General features: G+C 40.1%; 1 protein-coding gene across 1 annotated transcript in view; it reads left to right on the top strand.

Moving 5' to 3' along the window:
- FAT3 (FAT atypical cadherin 3) overlaps positions 1–19,032 on the top strand; it is a 415,532-nt gene that overhangs the window by 154,174 nt on the left and 242,326 nt on the right. The window lies entirely within an intron of this gene.

Here is a 19,032-nt window from a genome sequence, read left to right as displayed (position 1 = left end):
TGGATTTTGGCTGAAAAGTAAGGCCGGCAGGAGCAGGAGACTATTGCTCAGTCCAAGGAAGGGGGGACATGGACCTTTGGAAGCAGATGGCAGCACAAAGAGGTTCGGTAGCGGAGGGTAAGAAAACAAATGCCACAGACTCTTAAGACTTTATGAAATGAGGGGCTTGCATAATTACTACATTTGCAGATTAAAAAGAAGCAACACGCCATAAGTATAAATTTACCTTTGTTTTTCATCATACTTCTCTACTGGCAGTTAGTGTTACAGGATGCGACACTGAGTATCTGTTATTTTTTTTCTGGTTTTGAGGTCAAGTAAAGCAGTTGACAGCAGCCCACTTTTAGTTTGCTTTCCCATGCGTTTCAGAGCTGCTGGACGCTGCAGCCTGCCAAGTTGGTTGGTGATTAAGAATCAAACAGGATAGCGAAGTCTACAAGCATGAAGGCTGGTAGCACATGGTATGTTGGGTGTATGGAAATGTCTCAGTCTTTTTGGCTCAAGCTGTAGTAGCCATTTAAGCCCTCTTATTATTTCTCTAGACTTATACTTACATTTTGTCTAGTTTTATATTGTTCAGAACTGAATGTTTAAGTTGGATGATACCTTAATGAAATAATTGGTCATTGAATAACAGCAAAAGGAAATGAGAAGAAAAATAATCAGTGACTTATAACATGGTCCACGAGATCTTGGAGAGAATATCTGTGTCCCCATCTGAGTCAGGAGAGCTGTAAAGAAAAGAAAATTGTCTGAAGTTGCGGGATTAATGGAGACTGCTTTTCAGTGAAAAATCTTAAAATTGTAGAGTTTATTCTGCTTCGTTTATCAAAACAGATGAAGTAGTGATTGGTGAACATGGTAAAAGCCTTCAACCAGAGACAATACCAGGTGCTATGGGGGGTCTTCACTGCAGCAGAGAAAGGGGAAAAGAAAGACCCAGAAGAGGGGAAGATGCAGCCAGATAACTTGAGATTGAGTGTCAGAGCATGAGCCACCACTGGAACAGCCTATGCCCCATCTCCCTGCATCTTCAGGAGAATAAGCTTTAAGGGAGTACATAAGCTGCATAGCCCAGGTTTCAAAGGTCAGAGGGTCAGATGAGTGAAACGATGTTTTCTGTGTTATATGAGAGGTCAGATTAGGTGATCTAATGATCCCTTTTGACTTTAAAATCTATTATTATGTGCCATTATCCATTTCAGATATGGATAGCCCACATGTGTTACGCACAGTTCATGGTTTTGATACTATCTGGCTGGAGAAAAAAATGTCAAAATTAATAAGTAGAATCTGAGTTTTATGTCTTTGTACCAGATTTCTTTGGGGAAATTTCCTGTGGTCTTCTATTTTTAATATAGATACACATTCTGGCTTTGGTGATTTGTCTTGCTGCCAGATAAAGTTTGTTGAAGGAGCGTAGTGATTAATGGCAAGGACATTTTAAAATTTTTGTGAGATGGGCTAGGATTATTATTTTCATTCTTTGAGTTTTACCATGTAATGCCTGCTGTCAGAAGATAAGCGCTATGTGACTTAATCAGCACTTGGGGAGAGACCATTAGTGACGAATTCAGGTACTACAGGCGATCGTGTAGATGACTGAATAAATAGTGTTCTTCCTTCTGTACCAGCATATTACACAAATATCATGGTGTTGATTTCAGTTGCTAGAAGTAGAATGAGTTTTTGCAAGGTTTTATATATTAGGAGGAGAGCAAAACCACATAGGAAGCAGATGGCAGAAGTATGAAGAGTATAGTCCTGGTTTTCAGAGGAAAAAATTAGCTTGATTGGACACTCTCAAACCCTTGAAGTGAGGTAGGGACTTAGCAAAGCAAAATAGACATGAACAGGCACATTGAAAAGTGATTCAGCTTCAACTAAAGGTTTCCTAAGAGTCATAGCATCAAAGCAAACTTAAATTTTCTTTGTGTTCTGCAAAGGGATAATTTAAAACATATTCCAAAATTAAAGTTTTGTTAAAATGAAGATAAGGATTAAGAGTATGTGAAAGTAATTTAGGGCTGGGCACATCACAGGGATATTGCAATTATTCCAAAACAAACTTAATAAATACAGTATATCTAGAGTTAAAGTTAACCTTAAAAGAAATCAAACATGTTAAGGAATGGAAGTGCACAATCAGTTCACCCAAAGAATCTTGACTCTGTACTGTTCTTGAGGTCATGTAATATCTATATAATTATAGTGAGTGAATAATAGGGTTTTATTCTTCTTAAAGTCCTGGAACAGATTAAATTGGCCTTTTAAAATGATGTTTTCCTCTTAATTTGTGCCTGTGGGATGAAGATATGGTTAGCGTAGGGTCTGAGGAAGGTTGCTACCAACTCATTTTCAATTGATTTTAGCTCATAAAATGACAAATTACCTTATTTGTGATTTCTCAGTAAATACTGTTTGAACTTTCTGTTGTACAAGGAAGATGTGTTATACTGTGTATAGTTTAGGCTTTGCTTTTAGTGTAGGACTCAAACTAGTCTTTATCAGGTAACCTAAGTGGCACTTCTACTGTGAGAGATGTGTAAAATGTTAAAATTTGATGTGAAAAGTGATTCAGGGAAAACTTTGACCCTGAGAGAAATGTTATGGGCAGAATTACCAAGGAATGGAATGAAACTGGATATTTTCCTAAATGTGATACTGAATTGAATCCTACAAAAGGAAGAAGGCAGAAAGAAAAGTGGTGTCAAGAATTGACCAGAGAAATTCAGTGATTTGCTTCTATTCTGAATGGAAGCCCAAGCAAAGGCGATGCAGAGCGGTAGCTCACACAGGCGTGAGGGGGAATGGCAAGTGAAGGCAAGGAATCTCTTCTTGAATACGAGCGGCTGGGTTTTCTGAGTGGGTAAGGAATCCTGGGTACCACCTTGAGAGCGGTTAGTAAGACAGTACTGGACGATGAGAAACACCTCCTCAACTGCAATTGAGGGGATATCATTTTATAAGGAGACTTTCTCATGTTACTGAGCTCATGCAAATCCAAGCACCTGGTGGATTCTGAGGTCTGTGAGTTGTGGTAGTGGCCCAGATGACTGCGACATTGGTGAATATGCTGTGGAAAATGCAGGTCCAATGATACCTCCAGAGCCCAGCACATGTCAGGGCATAGGGAAGATGACTGTCTTACCAGTATGAGTGTCACTGTTTGACTGGAGCTGTCGCTGGAAATAAAGCACCTTTCCTTGGGATAAGGGGGGTTTTGACTTGGTGTAAGATGGCTTTAGTGGATTTAAAGGCAGCGAGGCACTTCACAACCCTCCTGTAAGAACAGCAACAGCACAGGACGCTGAGTCCACCATATGTTCTTGTTTAATAGCAGTTTATAAGTCTGTGAATTTTGCCTACGGGATGTCTAAAGACTCTGGGGTCATGTAAATTGAAACAATGCAAAGTTTATTGTGCATTTAACTTAATTTAAATACCTTGAAACAAGCACAGGGGGATTCTTACCAGTTGCAGTTATTGGTTTTAATAAATACTGTTGTAATTGAATGTGATTTAATAAAACCAGTTTATTTCCAGCCTTTTGGAGTGGGAGTGCAACTCCCCGAGGGGAAGATAACAGAAGGGGGTTAATAAGAATAACTTTTATTTTAACTTGATCAGTATTACTGAGCCTCTCTGAGAAGCATGTGGGCATTTGGTTTCATTCATGCCAACTAAGAACTGAGTGTTTAATCTTGGTGGTGGTGAAAAGGTCTGCGCCAAGGTTACTGCTTCACTCTGCATGTGCCCTGTGAAATGACCCTCGTGAGGAGGGAGAAGGCTACTTCACTTGTTGACCAATATCATGGTCTTTTTCGTAGGAATTAATTGAGGAGAGCTCCCAGCTCCCAACACTCCCAGTTGACCCTACTGGCTTTCAGAGCTCAGGAGATGCTGCCCACAGGGCTGCATGTCCATGACTCTTCCCATCAATCATCCCCTTTCTCAGTGTGGTCTTTGATCTGCTGCAATCTAACATAATCTGTGTTCAAAACCCCTGTTGAAGTTAGTATCAAGGTTAGTATTAGTTTCAGTAAACCTAGGATTTCACTCGGTACGGGTATCTGCGCACCTAAACACCTGCAGAACCACCATTTCTGTGCAAATCACAGACACAGTAATCCTACAGCATTTAAATACATGCAAAAAATGAACGTCGTTAAAAAATCTCTTCCTGTTTATGGATTCCCAGGCAGATTATAAACATGGAGATACGCGTGTGTTTCCCGTGTGTTGTTTTAATAGCAAATTCCCTGAAGCCATCATCAGATTCACCAAATCTGTATTGCATTACTTTTACCCAGCTTGTTTTATTGAAAACACCTGGGTGAAGTTAACAGTTATCTGGCACCGATTTGATACTCAGCATCTAAAAAATATCCACTTATTTATGTAGTATTTAGGGATCAGAATAAATGCTTTCAGCATAGTGTCACTGCTGAGGAAATCAGTTTTTAAGGCATGACTCAAAGGTCACTAATAACTTTTGAGTCTTAGAGATGCCACCAGATAAGGAAAAGGGGTTTGTGACACAGTGTTTGAGATAGTATTGTGCTTTAGATTTTAAGATGGAATCTTTATTTAGCTTAAAATGGAGTAGGTGCGTGAGAGATGGTTTTTATGTTCCATATTATGTGTGAACCCTGTATACTTGTTACAGAATTACAGCAAGAAATGAGATCCCTAAATTTGGGGTAGGATCAGGAGAGATCTTTTAGTTCTGTGGCCATCATCATAATACCTTTTGCTCAGCTTTGGAAAGTAGTGTGTACGGTTTGTAAAGTGTAACAGTAATTTCTTCTTTGATGAAGGCTCCAATTACAGTGATTTTATCTTACGATGCTTGATTGTGTAATCTTTAGAAAACCATTTAGACATGCTGAAGCATTAGCACCAGGTGTACGGTACCATGAAATCTGTTATAAAACAGCTGTTAGCAGCGCATTTGCCAAGTATCTCTAAATAATTGAAGACCCAGTTAAGAAAATACTTGTTATTTATGCAGTATTACCTTGTGAGTGCTGTGTGCAGTAGCACAGCAGAAGTTGTGTAATCACCTTGCTGAAACTTCAGTGAGAAGTCTAATACTCTCATAGGTAGGAAATTTTGGTGTTTGGTAATAATTGTAATTCACTGGATCTGGTGGCAGTATTTCTTGGAGTTTGATTGTCAGTGAAATGGAGCCTGTGAAAGTGGTATTTTGGAGCCTGAGATCCTGCCAGCAGAGATGGCAATCAATGATATAATAGTATAATCAATGATATAATACTAAATAAAGATAATAATAAAATAATAATCAATGCTATATTAAGAAATTATATCATAATGATAGTTATGAGCAGTGTATCCGAGCTACCATGCTCCCATAACCCGTGAGGTCTGGGAGGTGCCTCTGTGCCATTGTTCTCCTTTGTGTGCAGTGACAACAGACAACCCACTGGCTGCAAAGCTTGTTTTAAAAAAAAAAAAAAAAAAATATTAGATCAAAGATCTGAAAACACCACAGAACATGAATAGGAGAATATTTGATAATAACTTAATAAATGTTGTTCTTTGACAAAGCTCTTACCCCTTAGATGGCCTGTGAATACCATATTATCCTAGAATGAAAATGAGATTCAAGATAAAAATGAAGAAACAGGTTCTATTAACGCTAAAGAGCCTCTGCAGGTTTCCCTATATGGGCCAGCTTCTTTGTATCTTCCTCCCTCAGTGAGTGCATGTCGGTTTATATTTCATCAGATGATATAAATTTTAGTCCTTACTACTTTCTCCCTCTCATTTCTTTCCTATCATTTATTATTTAACCCTCTAAAGCATTTATGCCTTGCACAAGGTGTCATAAAAAATAAAGTTGATTGGTATAAATATTGTATTACGAAGTTTCTACATTTGTGACCTGCTTTTTGTTGCCATACATCACTAAGATACTAAATATTAGTTTAGGTTTAGAGCCTGTTTGGCTTAAAATTATGTTCCTTTGTATGCTTAAATTCAACTATATGCCCAATGAAGTTAAAACTCTCAGTGTATAACTATGCTGGTGCCTGTGCATTAGCGTGTATTACAAGCTGGACAGGCTTTTTGTTTGCAGATAGTTATTTCCTGTCGCATCAGAAATTCTCCAGAGTGCATAGATTTTTAATTTAAAAAGAAAAAAAAAAATGGTTGAAAAAGTTTTATAGAAACCCTCCACTTGGATTCATAGCTTTCACTGGCAGCAAGTGCTGTATATAGCACTTGGCTTTTCTGTTTCAGTTAGTTAAAAGAATAGTAGAAATAAAGCGTGAAATAACCTCAATTTGAGTAAAGTTTGTCAATTTTTTCTAGATGTCAGTTTTTACCAGGTTTGATCCCCAAACTGATAGACTTATAATGTTTTATTTATGGCATTTTACTGAGGTGTGGAGACCTGATGCAGAGTCATGATTTCTGTCTTTCTGCCTTGAATATGGAAATACTTCATCCCTCTGCTTTTACGCCAAGGGTTAGGTGACCAGCATCTATAAGAGAGAAGGTCCCTATGATTGACGTTAAACACGGTCGAGTCAGACTGTGCTATATGGGGACCTCTGTTATCTAAAGCGCCAGGTAGACAGAACTATGTATTTATAACTGAAAGCATAAAATGGATTATACTGGAAAAGAGTGGCGTGTAGGAGAGAGAGTAGAAAGTAGAGATTACTTTATGTACTTGGAATGAATCTTTCATCAGAGCCCTGGAATGAAAATCCAAAGATTTAAAAGGTAGTGTGGATTGAGGCCAATAACAACAGTTTATCAGTTTTAGTGGGCTTAAATTCATCTTAATGCAGACAGAAAATTTCCAATAAATTAATCTTAAAAAAAGAAAAATAAAAAACAGCACTATGGCTCACTTTATGTAAGATAAATAATAGGAAAGGAAGCATTTCTGCTGATAAGATGACAAGTATAGAATAATCCTGAAGATACCTTTATGCACAGTGCTTTCGTTAAGCAGCCTAAATATTTATGGAAATCACAGGCAGTGGGACTTCTGTGCTACTTTATTTCCAGATGAATGACATCTGAGTCGTCAAAAGAAGAACATTAAATAAGGGGGTTTTTTTACAAAATTAATTTGAGCCATTAAGGTGACCCCAGGTTCTGTTCATGCCATTCATGGGGTGGGTCTGAGTGACCATGTTGGGGTGATTTGCCAGAGAATATTCTTTCTTAGAGGAAAATATCTTAAGTGGAAGTTAAAAAATTACCCTGGTCCTATGATCCTTTGTGAAATCCCTTCCCACAGGACAAGGTTTCATAGGTCTTTGAAAGCTGTATTTTCCCTCAGGAGAATTCCCAACCATGCAGCGTACACACAAGGATTTGGGAGGTAGCAGTAGAGATTGTTTTAAATGTCTTCGTTACTCCCAGTCTGCTCCAGCATTGATGAATGGGAGGAACGGATGCAAAATGAAAATGTTAAAAAATATCTTTCTTATACTTTTCCCCTAAACCTCTTTTTGTTGTCCTCAAAAAGGCCTGGTTTTAACGAGGCTGCTTTTACTCATGGTGAGCAGTCCCAGGTTTCACCACAGTGATGTTGGAAGTGTTGCAAATATCTGCAATACCTGCAGTTGAAATGAAGAGGGTAGTTCATGGCTCAGAGGTGCTGCAATCAGGTTGTTTGCAAATCTAGTCAGAAATTGCTGGGGATACCCAGCCCAGGCTTGGAGGTTTTTGTAAGGGTAACATATCTCAGGGAGGTCAGGGAAATCTTCTCTTCAGCATCTGAAGGTTCCCTTCTGCATCCTTGTTGGGAGACCATAAGCTTTGAGAAACATTGCTGGAAACACTCACCTCTTTTTTTTTTTTTTTTTTTTCCTCCCAATCTGGAGATGGTTTCGTCTAGAAAGCTACTTTCTTTTGTACAGGTTCTCTTTGTCTTATGAATATTTCAGGAGAATCTATGCAAACGAAAAGGGCTTTTTAGCTGAAAACCATTCCTTGCTCTTCTGAACCATGAACCATCATCCAGTTGCCTGAACTGTAATTGTTCAGCATCGCTGTTGCTTAGGGAGCATATTGCAAGCTCGTCATTCTCAGAGTTCTAGACTCCTCTGTTCTCTCTGTTCCCCGGTAGCTCAAGGATATCAACTTTTCTGGTGCAGTTGATTTTTGACTGCAGCAGAGAACAAAATTTCAAAGCTACTTTGTCCACAAGATCGCTAGGATGGCAGAGCACATGATTTCATGGTCATCTTATTTTTGCTAAAATATCCATGTGATCGAGTGTATCTGTGTCTCTAGGGACTGTCTATTAAGGGAAAGTGTGTGGAAGAGCCAAAAAGAGGGACTGAATATTTGGCATGGTTTCTCTTGAGATTTCCTCCTCTTCTATTAACCTTTCCACCACAACCACTTTTGTATTTCTGGTCTTAATTAGAATTTCGAGTGGAGCTATGGAAGGAGCATATCTATCCCCCAGTTGATTCCTCCATCTGATTTGGCATCCAGAAATACGTTTCTTAGGAATTAATTATAATTGCTTTTGATGGAAAGCCAACTTTTTTCATGTGTTAACTGTTAATTCTTAGCTCGTTTAACATGTGATTAGGTAATGATGATAAGCTTGAGCAGGCTTTCTGTATGTTTGTGATTTGAACGGTTGTGTTTTGAATTTCGGACTTGATGTGGCTAGGTGGCTATGGCATGTTAGTGGTCAGCATGGAGATGCATGCTTTGGAGGGACAAGAAGACAAGATGTTACCTAGAGAGGCTTTTGCAGTTGGAGGAGCTGAGCAGTTGATTAACAACAGGTTAAAACTACTGTTGTTTGAACTACAATGACTAGTTTTTAGTTTATCGCATGCCTCTCCCCAGCTGTATTCAGGTTAGAGAAGTGCATTGCTGCGGTTTCTTCTTTACCCTTCAATGAAGTGTCACTTACTTCTCCACAGCTATGTGTGGCTGAGGTGGGGACATGAGCACCTCATCCCTCATGAGGGATGATATGTACCACCCAGCTCCTGGTAGCCTCTGCTTCAGGGACTCATCACAAGAGGCTCCCAGAGCTGTGGATTTTTGGTTTTTCTGGTTTTTTTCTATATATCTTTTGGGTGTGCCTATTATTCCAGTTTCCAAGAGTAATTCCTTGTGTCGGTAACCATGTCTTTAATCCTTGTCCTTCTCTTGACAGCCAAAGATGTCATACAGGTTCTTCAAGACAGGTTAAACCATCTTTAGGCACTTTTTAACTATGCTGCTGGAATTATTTGTGACTGTCAGGAAAAAGCCTTTACTGGGTGATTTTATTCTGAAAACTGACTTTTTACAAAGAGACTTGTAGCTGTCCAAGCACTTTTCTTTGTCAAATTCACTGAGCTTACAAGTGGAGAAGTGCTTTTCCTCTTGCCAGCTTTAAAACCCATCCCAGTGCCAATCAATACATGGATTGTTTTCAGCTGAGAAAGACAGTTTGACAAAGTCATGATGGTTGTGAGTAAAGAAGACAAAGGCTTTTCTTTAGCTCAGTGAGTGGAGCTGTGTATAGGCTATACCTCTGAGAAGGTAGGGTGTCCCCCCAGCCTCATCATAAATGGGCAAAAAGTAGGTAGACGTTCTGTTAATGTCAAACACTCATTTGTGCTATTAATTTAGGTGATGGAATTTTTAGAGACACCTTCCAGTGCAAAATGAAATGTGAGAGTCCCAGAAATGCTGTGTGGGTAAGTGCTTTGTGCAAGTATAAATTGCATGTTATTAGGAGGAGATGCTGCTGGGAGACAGCAGTGAAGGGGAAACGCTGCACACCTCTGGAGTGACTCTGACAGGCAATCGTTTGCAAAAAGCTCCAGCACAACCATGCAGCTACAATTCAGCCGGCGCTTGGAGAGGGGCAGTCAACAAGGGTTGAAGAATGATCACTTTGAGTCCATCTTTTGGGTCCAATGTGATTTTTTTTCAGCTAGGCGTAAAGCTATCCCATTTATCTCCCAGACACTAAGCAGCCAAAGGCAGAGCCAGTACATAAAGAAGTGCCTTAAATGAGTAGTGAAATAAAAGAGGTTTTTAGACTTGCTTAGAAAATTCCAAGGAAGCCATGGACTCAAGGACACGTTTGGTTTGCATTCCATGATCAGCCCTGTCAAAAAGGAGTAAAAATCATGGATTTTGAATAAAATAAGTATTAATTTTATTAAACTTCATCCTCTCACTGGGAAATGCTCTCTACAGTGCCTGAGATCACCCTCAGCTTTAGCCCTGACCTGAGAGCTCCTGAAGTCAAGCTAGGGGTAGAGATACAGAGGAGGGGGTTTTTTGCTCATGTTGCTGTGGTTTTGTGCCTAGGTTTTACTTAAATAGGATGAACTGATTGTCTTTATCAACTTTCAACCTTTCGTGGCAAGAAGCATGCTCTCTGTTAAAGATACATGGCCTGGTGTGTTGTGGAGTGCTACCAGCCAGAACACCTGGTGGTGACATTGTCAGGAGTTTGGTGTGGGCTTTTGGTCAAGCTGAAAAGGTGAGTTAAGAGCTGATACTCTTAGATAACGTTTGAAAATAGCTGTATTACATGAGACCAAACTCAGATGTTATACAACAGCTGGCAGCATATCGACGGGGAGGAATACACATGTCGGGCAGAGGTGTTCTTGAGTCTGTACTAGCTGTAAATGGTGGGACAAGACCACATGGCAGGAGGAAAGTTACAATTTTGAGAATATTTGTGCTTTTATAATATTGCGTGAGAGCTGGTTAGGAAGCCATAAAAAATTACTGGAACTTGGATATGGCTAATTGCCAAATTCCATTAAAGGGAGGTGGATTGATTTTCGTGATTGGGAACCTGAACAAACAGCATTTGCGTAACTTTGCAGGTTATCTTCAAGGAGGTGAGAAAGGGAATTGAAAACATCCCTTTTTTCCTGAGTTTAGGCATTTGTCATTCTATATGTGTGCGGCAGCTTAGCAGAGGAAGGGCTGTGCAGGGCAGCACTTGCTTCCTTCTGCCTGTGATGGAGACGACATCCCTGTTCCACCCAGAGGGCCCCTCAAAGTCGGGCTGTGGGGAGCGATTATAGAGTCTCCTGGCAATTGCCATATCTCCTATGCGCACTCTGTCCCCATTTGCACGTGTGCTACTGGTTTATTTACTGTGGTGTAATTGCTTGCTGTGTTTATACTGTTTTTCAAAGCACATGTAAATGATCCCGCTCCACTCAATCTGCTACGGTAAATACCTATTCCAGTGTATTGTCTCTCACCTTGAATGTCCTTTATCACTGACGCAATTTGATTCCTCTCTCTGCTTTTCTTGATAATCTTTCTATTCCCTCTTTAACCACTTCAGCCCAGTGACCCATCCTCCTCTGGGAAGCCTGTCCTTTTTGTGTTCATCTGTGCTCTAGCCACTGCAAAAGTAAGCCCCTGTCTCCACTCTACAAAGGAGAAAAACCTTCACCACCTTGCCACTTCTGCCTTTTTCTTTCAGTTTTTCTCCTTAAGAAAAAAAATATTTAAGTGGTCATGATGGTAGTATTTATCTCTGTCTGTGGTCTCTGTTCCTCTCCACCCCATGCAAGAGAGATGTTATGAATAAAACCCACTTGTAAAATCATATTTTAAGAGTTACACTGCTGAGAATGCTGCTGGTTCCCTTCTATTCTTATTTTTAGCCATGCGCCATCCTGCCTCTCCTGGCTGACCAGCCTTTGGTCCATGACTCTCTTCTACCATCTAACCTGGGAAATCTCTGTCTTTTTTTTCACCTCCTCCCCCAGCGTGTCTCTTTTTCAATCTGATTCCTGCTCTGGTGACATCCTCTCCTCCCTCGCTTTTATCCTGGATTAAGGAGATTCATTTGTAGTCACACCTCCAGCACATCCCTTCAAGTCCCTCAAACAGGTTCTCTGAGTGGTTTTCTTAATTTTTGATGTTTCCTCCTTCTCACTGAAGGTACTAGTCAAGTCACTAGTAACCTCATCACATCGTCTCAAGTAACATCTTACCAATATACCCAACACGTTCAACTCTTTCCATTAGGACTTTGGAGTATTGTGTTCTGGTTTATAGCTTTTTTTCCTATCTCCCTTAATCATTCCCTACTGCCTAATCCCCATCGTGATATTTGTTGGCATTTTAAATTTTCTCTTTTTCTAAAAGTATTTTTAAAATTTTTTCTTACTTTTTTGTGCTCTCCCTCTGGCTCTGTTAACTCCAGCTGCAACTTCTAAACTAGTGACTCCAAAGGTCCTTTCAAAGTGCACATAGTCCACAGCTTGCTGCATCACAGCCTGGCTCCTAGTATTTGCTTTTCTTATTATAAGAGGTGAGCAAGGTACATAGGTATTTTTCATAAGTGGTCCAGCAATTTGATAAGGAAAGCTGTGTGTGATTCAGCAGACACATCAGGCTGTAGGTATAAAATTTTGCAGAAAGCACTAGTGTGATCTTTTTTTGCCTGAGGCACAGTGCATGTGAAAGGAAAGGAGGGGGGGCAGAGGGAAAAGATCAGTCTAATTGCCACTAGGCAGTAGTGTGCTGTAGTGATGGTTCTGTCTGAAACATCAGTTTAATAACACAATAAAAGGCATTTTTGTTCTAATGTCTGTTGGTGATAAGGAGATAGTTACTCTCAAGTTAATAAATTTTAATTAAAACTGCATACAGTGATGTAAAAACGGCATTTTATTCATAATCATTGTCAGCTCTAAGTCAAGGAGAGAAATTCAGCCAGCTAGGATGGGATGGAATTTTTCTTTTGAGTCTCCAAATTCATTACAGAAAAATTGAACTGAGACCTTTGGTGGAGGCTGATATGGTGCAATAAGGAATTGCTGTAAAATTAAGAAAAGTCCAACTTCCATTCAGCATCCTCCAGATAGGAGATGCTTTTTATTGGCGGTTTCCTTTGGGAATGTGCTCATTATGGTAACCATCAAAATAGGAATCCTTCATCTGGAGGCACTGCTTATGTTTGCTATCTGGTTGTTTGGGGAATGAGATCTTTAATTAGTTCAGGATATAAAATATTACACTGAATTTCCCTCCAACTCTTCCTTTGTTGCTGGGGTCAGTAAGTGCAGCTTTTTCCTAATTGTGGTTGTAATGCTGTTGTCCTTGTCTAATCATAGCACACTTTTTTCCCCTATAAACTGTCAGGACATATTTTTGCGTTCTGTAAATAGCATAAGAAATTGTATCCTGAAGTTGATAATAAATATATCAAGTGTGAACAGTGATCTGATTGACACATATATGATATCATGACCAGTGGAGAAGTTTTATAGCTGCCCTTACAGTAGACTTTTAAAACCAGAGAGGGAGATCTGGATTTTTTCAGAGGGCATGAGAGATTTAGCATTGGTGTGAATGGCATTACGATTTCATGCAACATTTACTGAGAGGTTATTGCTGTAGTCTTAATGGAAATTCAGGCAAGTAGACTTCTTGGGACTGGTATGTGTTATTCCCCTGTCAGTATAGTAAGCACAGATGGCAGCAAGTCAAAGTCATTGCCTCTTATAGCCAGACAGTGCTTAAACTGGAAGGGATAGGAAGATAAAATAAGAATATACTGTGCCTTGTTTAACCTAGGTGCTATATAAATCTAGTTCAGATTTTAAAACAGAAAATGTGAAAGGATGCCGTTGCTTTTTTGAGAAATTCTGGAAAGCTTTTCCCAAACTGCTGGGAAATATATTGGGAAACATACTCAGAGGATCAGCCGATGATGGTGCAGTAGGAGGGCACAGCTCTTCCCCCTGGCTGAGGAGTAGCGACTGATGGTGTTTTGGGATGGAAATTCTCTTTCTTTGCTCTTTCATGTGAGACCTGCCATGGACAAACCTCATTCTTCCCGCTCTTGACTTGCTCGCTCGAGCTTTTCTTTCTATCCCTTGTGACCTTCTTCAGCCATTGTTTGTGCCACCTCACTTAACCCTGTTTTCTTTCTTGGCATCACTTCAACTTTCAGATCTGCCTTTGTGTCCCTGGGCTCGGAAAAGCCCACAATTCTCCAAGCATATCTGCCACTACCAGGCGCCCCATCTCCTTTTCTCTCCTACCCAAGCTCCTTATTCCTGCTCTATATTCTGGCTGCCTTCATCTTCCCGCTGCCAACTCTCTCTTTTCTCGTTGAGTTTCTGCCCTCTCTACTCCACTGAGATTGCAGTTTACTAAACCCACAAATTATCACCTCCTGGCCAAATCCCAAAGCGTCATGCCTGTCCTTGGCCTTGACTTGTTTTTGTATTCACTGCAGTTGACCCCTCTATCCCCTTCAATTCACTCTTTTTCTCTGTAGCTTTTGGCAGCTACGATTCCTTCAAAGAATGGCTGATGCCTCTTATCTCTGAAGTGTGTTGTTCAGCAACTGGCTTCACAGCTGTATCTTCTCCATATCCCCCTCATCTTAGTATTTAGCAAGGCTGCAGCCTCAGTTACTTTCCTTCTCTCTTTCTGATCACTTAGAAATTTCACATGTTTTACTGCATCAGCTTCTCCTTCCGTACTGGCTGCTCAGAAATAATACTCTTTAATATAGAAACTTCCATTCCGGTTGGAATGGAAATTGGTATCTATTCCCAGACACCCCCTGCTAGTTCATTTGCAAGTTGCTGCAATCAGCTTGTGTATTATCCCTTCCTGAAATTCCTATTTTCTTCTCCATCACGGGGGGGGGGAAAAAACCCAAACCCAACTCTTTTTCTTTGAGCATAGATAGGTCATTAAAGGTTACTGTAGGATTTTCCTTCTGCAGCACTTCAGAAATGCCTTTGTGTATCTCCAACCTTAGTGCCATATTGACCTAATGAACTCTAGAGTCAGTGTAGAATATCTTTTGTCCTTTTGCTCAGGTTCTGATTACCTCTTTCATACAAAATGGTGCTTAAAAATCAGTAACAGAACAAGGAGGTGAAGTTATATTCTGGAGGGTTCATTCAGGTTAAACACAGCCTCTGCTTGTAAGGTCTTACAGTATAGCAAAAAAAAAAGACAAGTTCAAATCAAGATAGGCAACAAGTTTGTGTAAGAGTAATGGGAAAAGGGAAGGCAATATAAAACAAAGCACTCATGAGATTATGTTTTGAAATGAGGCACTTTGAGAAATGCTGTTACACACATGTACTGTAGGCTCATTGGTAGGGTTAAATGATGTATGTGAAATGTTGCTAGTGTAAAAAATGGTGTAAAAGATGGCAGAACTGAGTCCATGAACTGTGTCCCTGCTCTGTGTTCAGGAGCCCATGGGGTTCAGCATAAGAGACCATCTGAAGTTCTCTTTAAATTCTTGATTGCGCTAAGGCTTCACCTCCGTGATGTTACTTACAGATTTCCAGCAATGCTCAGAATCTAATCATTTTACTGCTGCGGTAACAACACATATTGTAGAGATTGTTGAATAATAATGACAGTAAAAAGTAATTCCAGCGAGGTATTCAGTTTATGAATGGCTGTAACGTAGTAGCTTAATATTGCTGCTCAGCTGGAAACCATGTAAATGCCTGATTATCTATACCTATTAAAAAAAACCCCAATTATTTATAGCAGAAATAAAAATAAAGCATCTGTTTGTCACTGGGGAAAACACACCCTGCATTTTGCTCTTATAGGCCATGCATGTATTGAGATTTCTGCAGTCTCCAGTCCTTTAATCATCTGAGTTAATAGCCTGTGCCATTAGACTGCGCGAGCTCAGGGGAGGCTTCCCTTCCGTGGTGCAGCACTGTGCGGTGAGGCGTGTTTACCCACTTTTGTAAAACTTGATCCATTTTTGCCCGTTGAGCAGCTGAACATGTGTTGTAGCAAATTTGCACAGTCCTTCAGTTAAACTGAAGATGCACTGGTTAATAATGTGGGAATTTTAAACAGTTCTTATGTTCAGTTGGGATGTCAGTGCCAAAGTTAGTAATGTGTGTGTGTGTGTGTGTGTGTGTTTGTTTTGCCTTTTTTAGGCTTGTTTTGTCTGGCTTTTCTAAGAATTAGCAGATGTTTCATTTGATTCATGATGCTGGATGTCACCTCCTGGAACTGGTGTTTTAATTAGGTGGCACCAGATGCTTGTTTGGTAGTGAGCGAGTTGAGACGTGCTCATGCCGGGAATGCCAATGTCCTCGCAGTGCCATTGCCGCTTCCCCTCTCGTTTTGTCCTCGGCGCAATGCTTGCTGCAACAAATATCCATGGTCTGTCCTTATTCTCAACCTCTGCTTTACTTTTTGGTTGTGCCTTCAAGTCCCTTGCAAGGACCATTCCATCAGACCTTGTTTTGCGTGCCTCAGTGTGTTCCTTAATAATTACTGACGAGTTGGAGTAATGCTGTCTGTCTTCCCAGAATCTTCTCTGGTGGCATGCAGGATCAGAAACCTTGACAGCAGAGTTCCTCTTGGAACTGCAAACTGAGATTAAGGCAAAGTCTGTGCTGCTGTTCAGTGGCATGGTCAGTTAACAGAGATCCTTTCAAATAACTTGTTCCCGTGCCACCAGCTATCCAGACACAAGCCTTAGAGAGTCAACTCGGGCATGCAGGCGATGGGTGACATGGTCTTGAGGTGGGATTCATTGTGGCCATCAGGCATCCAGACACAGGGAGATAGCAGGAGTAATTCCAGCATAGCATTCAGCTTATAAATGGCTGTAATATAAAGTTTAATATTCTGCTCAGCTGGGAGCCATGTAGATATCTGCTTGTCAGTGTTGCTGTGTGTGTAAATAGCACCCATAAGTAACAAAATACTTCTCAGTTCAGTTTTTGGAGACTACTGCAAAACAAGGAGAAGAGCTGGTTTGCCTGTCACTTTTCAGAAAGTAGGATAGAGCAGCCTGTATTTACAGTTCCTGGCTGCCTGGAGACATTACTCAAAGTGCTCCACTGTCCTTGGATACCTTTTTCTGCTTTGGACTGACCCTGGGAGTGTCTGGGGAGATGCCTGGCACTCGCTCATGAAGCGATGTGGCTCTGCTGCCTCTGGGTGGTCTTTGGGGACAGCCACCCTGCTGCAGTTCACGTAGTCTTCTCCAGACCTTACTGGCAGAACTATCAGTCTATCAGTACCAAGCCTTAACCGTAAATTAAAGCTCTCTGGGGTATGTCAGCACCATTTGCAGTCGCACCTCTGGAGTATGAAATAGAAGTGCGCTCCGTTCAGACCTTTTGGCCATGGAGCTTTCCAGCCTAGTCCCTGGTATGATGGTTTTGAATGACAAATTTTCCTCTTGGATGTTCGCCTTCAGGATCCCAGTGAATCTGTGTTTTACTTGGTACCACTGGTGCAAGCAGTTAGTCATTTAGAATAAGCATGGAGTGATTCATCTATTTATTTTGAGAGGTTGAATGCCTGACCACAATATGTTTTCTTAAATTTTACAGTTTAATAGTAGCCTGGGGTGCTGTATTAATTTGACTTTACTGCTTCAAGAGACTAAGATATTGCTGTTTGGTTCTCTCCTGTTTTAGTTTAGCATTACTCCATGAGATTAAAAAGACTGCTTGGTAGCTGGAGCTTTACTCCTTCCCTTCTGTTGTATTTCTGACTCTCTGATGCTGGGCTTACACCTCCGTTAAATAGGTGCAGAAGCACCTGACTGCTGGGAGTTTTATTAATGTTTGTCAAGAGCTCCTGAAGTGATGTTGTATAAGGTCTAACTATTTTCTAAACAATGCCATCCTTCAAAAATTCCTGTACACTGAGTCTCGGGGGAGGGGAGTTTGATTGCAAACCACTGCATTTAAAATTATTCTGTTTGAAGGTAAAAAATGATTGGCTGCTGAAAGCTGCCTTATATGTTTTCTTCCCACTGGTCCTGTCACCCTGTACCTTCCCAGGGTCAAACCAAATTCCATCTTGTAGCAAATAAACCCAAAGATATTATTATTTGTTATTGGGGTTTTGATCCTCACCACAATATGTTTATAAGGTAAACTCAAGTTTAATAGAACAGACTTACCTATTCAAGAATCAAGTTTTGAATTGCACTTTCCCAAGTAAGCTTTCCTGAAGAAGTCAGTATTTTTCAAGTGTGCTGTCAGAGTTTTAGTGCTCAGCACTGGGCAAGTGGACACGTTACATCTCAATTAAGAACAGAAGATAAATGGGTGGCAGTAGATGGAGGTCATGAGTTAGAGGCATTTAATAGAAGAAATGGAAATGAAAATTGGAAAACAATCTAAGGGATCTTGAGAAGGTAAGAGTGAAGGAAACTCAATTAGAGGGAACCATGCTTCCTCCTGCTCTTGGATCTGATAATTTCCTGGTTTTTGTTTGGTTGGGTTTATTGCTTCCACAGTCAGCAAAGTTGCATTATAAATAAATAATTAAATTCAGTTTTTATGATTTGGTCATACTGATGTATTTCAGTGAAAATATAATCTCCGTTTCAAAATTGTGTATAAATAGATAAATAGACTTTTTCTATCTTAAGTGCAGCCCATCAGTTAGCCCTAGGCAAAGCTCGCACTGGTGTTACTGACTGTTTAAGAACTTAAAGCCTAAAATACAAGGACATTTTAAAAATCTAAAATACACACAAATGCAAATTCAAATGCTAAGTGTTTATGAAAGCTTTGAACTGCATACAATGATGGATTTGTAAGGCAATCCTTGCATAGAAAGCATACTATTCATTTATGGTCGGGCCATTTACAGAAGTGAAAATAAATCACTTTTCCTTTTGGCCTCTCTCGTTTAGAATATATGTATCTGCAAGTAAATGTGTACATGTTTTTATATATCTGTCTGTATATATATACAACATTTAACTGAGATGATTAAGTATGATAAAGTGATAGAAGTCACTGCAGTGCATGAAATAACGGTTGTGTCCACAGCAAAGCCCTTATTTTCTGTGTCTTATTTCATTATGGCTTGTGCTTGTGGCTTCCCTCAAGGCATCACACAGCCTATATTGGTACTGCAACATTTCATTATTTACTTTATCAAGACGTTGATTTTCCCAGCTTCTTTATGGAGCTTAGTCCACCTCATCATCAAACACTCTAAAATTGAGCTGCTGCAGTTTATGCGCACGTACGTATACACCAGCTGGGGAATGCAGTA

The sequence above is a fragment of the Strix aluco genome, chromosome 2 (assembly GCF_031877795.1).
Source record: "Strix aluco isolate bStrAlu1 chromosome 2, bStrAlu1.hap1, whole genome shotgun sequence".
Classification (NCBI taxonomy): domain Eukaryota; kingdom Metazoa; phylum Chordata; class Aves; order Strigiformes; family Strigidae; genus Strix; species Strix aluco.
Note: the sequence above shows the minus strand (reverse complement) of the source record. Positions and strands in the feature narration are given on the sequence as shown.